This window comes from Gouania willdenowi, chromosome 21 (genome assembly GCF_900634775.1).
Source record: "Gouania willdenowi chromosome 21, fGouWil2.1, whole genome shotgun sequence".
NCBI lineage: Eukaryota > Metazoa > Chordata > Actinopteri > Blenniiformes > Gobiesocidae > Gouania > Gouania willdenowi.
In genome coordinates this window covers 32580212-32582894 of record NC_041064.1, presented here as the reverse complement: position 1 = coordinate 32582894, position 2683 = coordinate 32580212, and the positions used below count along the sequence as shown (strand labels likewise).

The 2683-nt window shown below is 39.8% G+C and overlaps 1 long non-coding RNA gene across 1 annotated transcript; it reads right to left on the bottom strand.

Annotated features, from left to right (window-relative positions):
- Positions 1 to 386: 386 nt before the first annotated feature.
- On the bottom strand, positions 387 to 1124 carry LOC114454674 (uncharacterized). Its single transcript, XR_003672575.1, has 3 exons — positions 1020 to 1124; positions 820 to 927; positions 387 to 399 (listed from the first exon to the last, which is right to left on the bottom strand). It is a non-coding gene; the product is annotated as an uncharacterized LOC114454674 (long non-coding RNA).
- Between the last annotated feature and the right edge of the window lie 1559 nt (positions 1125 to 2683).

Genomic DNA, 2683 nt, shown 5'->3' with positions numbered 1-2683 from the left:
ATGGTTTAATAACTACATTTACACAAATACAACAGCAGCTGATATGATCTCCTAGTGCTGTCGCCCACTGCCATTTAAAGTGTCACACACTATGTGGTTTGTGATGGATGTAGTGTTATTAGGTTGAATTGATTACATAAAAAAATGGTAGTTACAATTTTTATTTCATATTTCATTCACAAAATGTACAATGTGTCACATGATGGTGACAGAAAGCTGTTGAATCATCAGCTACAAAAAATGACTGTAAGAAGTTTAAGCAAGGTGGATTTCAGAACGGTTGCAGCTCCCGGACGTATCTCTGAACTCAGACTTCAGCCGTAGTTCCAGTGTCGTAGCAGACGAACGCGTCTAACACGAGGACACGCCCACTCTCCGAATTTGTTTCCTTTTCTTTGCCTAAAACAAAACACATAAAACTTTAAGTTAGCTGATGAAACAGCAATTTGCATATCTCTGGATTTATATTACATGTGTGCTCAGAATAATATATGTGAAGTAGGAGCGTGTGCATTTCAGAATTTATAAGTGTGCATAAAATATATATTTGCAAAATCAAGCATGTGCATTTGTGATAAACCCTGCATGAGTTCATTCATTGTGATATTGTCCTGATTCCATAGACTTCAGCCGTAGTTCCAGTGTCGTAGCAGGACGAACGTCTCTAACACGTGGACACGCCCACTCTCCGCGAGTTAGTCTCCTTTCTTTGCCTAAAACCAAACACATAAAAGTTAAGTTAGCTGATGAAACACTTTCACAGTCACTGTTTCATCACCTTAAGGTTGCTGTGGCAACATGTCTGCAGGGTAGACTTACATAGTTCTTTCTGTTGGTCCAGTCGGGGTTCTGCTCGTGGTGGAGCAAAGCACAACGTTTGGCCTCAGTATTATACTGATCTTTGTCCTCCGCTGGCAATGACTTCCACTGTTGATGGAAACAAGAAAAGTGTCACTAACACACACTGAAGACTAGAGTTTAAAGATCACAGATCATTCATGGAGGAAAAACAAACTCACCCGTTCACCGAGGAATTTGTTGACGACAGCGCTCGTCCTCACGCCCAGATTTTCCTCCGCAGACTTCCTGTGCTCTTTGAGAAACAGCATGAAGGCATTGGGGGGCTTTTTTATGTACGGCCCCCTCTTCCACCTTCTCCCGCCTTACGCTTGTTCACCTTTCTGAAGGAACAAAACACAAATACACAGTATAAGAGCACATGTTAACAGTGAGCAGAGCATGATCCAGAGTCAGTCACAAGAAAGGACATGTACGATGAAAACAACTTCAGGACACTCACTTTAAGACTGGAGCCTTCACTGGGGGTGCTGGGACTGCTGGGACTTCTGGGGGTTCTGGTTGCACGATTGAAACAACGTCATTCTCATTCCTACAAAGATTAAAACACAAACACACTGGATCAGAAATCATGTCACATGTGAAGTAACGTCTGCGTTGAACACGTCTGTTTGTTTGCTTTACTTACTGTCCTCCAAAAGTGGAAGTGGATTCATCCCTGCAGTGAACACTGGAAGTCCATTATCCTGGAGACACAAAAACATGTGAATGTTAGAGTTCCCATCATAGCATCAATACAAAGATCTACAGAAATACATTAAGAACTGTGTTAAACAGAGATCTTACTGTCATAGCAGACACAACCGATGGGATGAAGGTTTGGAGCTCAATATATTGTTGGGCCTGCATGTGCACATCATTAGGAATGGGGTTGGATGGTTGTAGGGCAATGATTTTGTGGGTGGCAGTACTCTGCAATAGACAAGACATCAACGGTTGTCAGGTCTTCATAGTTTGGAGCCCCGTCCTGGTCGTCAGCGAACGTTGTTTGGTCCTGAAGCAGTTGGGCAACGTACTGGCCATTTATTTGTTGGGCCCCGTACCCGTCATCATAATCCTCAGGCCAGTATGAAAAAGTATCATCCTAAAGAGTAAAATGACATCCATATTTAAGAACCATCAACAACACATCAACATTATTAAGTAGAAAATTCTACAGAAGAACAGGAAGGGGCGTGTCCAGGTTCTTACCGGCTGAACGTGCTGTTCTGAGGCCCACATCTTACTGATCAATAGGCCACAAAATATTCTCCAGACTCTGATGGAGGAAAGAGGTTCAGTGAGTAGATCAGTGACATGTATTAGTAACAAAGGTTAAAGTAATGTAAGCATTAAGATCAGTGATATTTACAAGCACTTTACATGAGTCATGCAGAGCGCCACAATAATAATCTACAGAATGATCTCATCAAGGATTAGAAGAAAGAGTAAGAGTTTATAAATTATACTTCTGTATTCAATGTCTTATGTTCAAATGTTTTGGTATTTTTTCCCCCATTTTCATTATTTTTTTTGCATATTCAAAAATAAACAAGTCAATTAAATTCTCCCCATATAAAGTTTAGCTTACCCTTCCTTAGGGAGGACTGGTGATGGTCACAATAAAGCAATATAATAAATGTATTTGTTAATATATTTTGCAAGAATAAACATGCATAATGTTGCAAAAAGATTGCACTACAAGTAATGTTAACCTTTTACAACATATACAGACAAAACATAAATAAATACTTCATTTGTGCAGTGATTATTGTATATCACTCTATGGATGTTCAGCACTGCTTTCTTTTAAGGAATTTATTTATTATCATTTATCTACTCATTT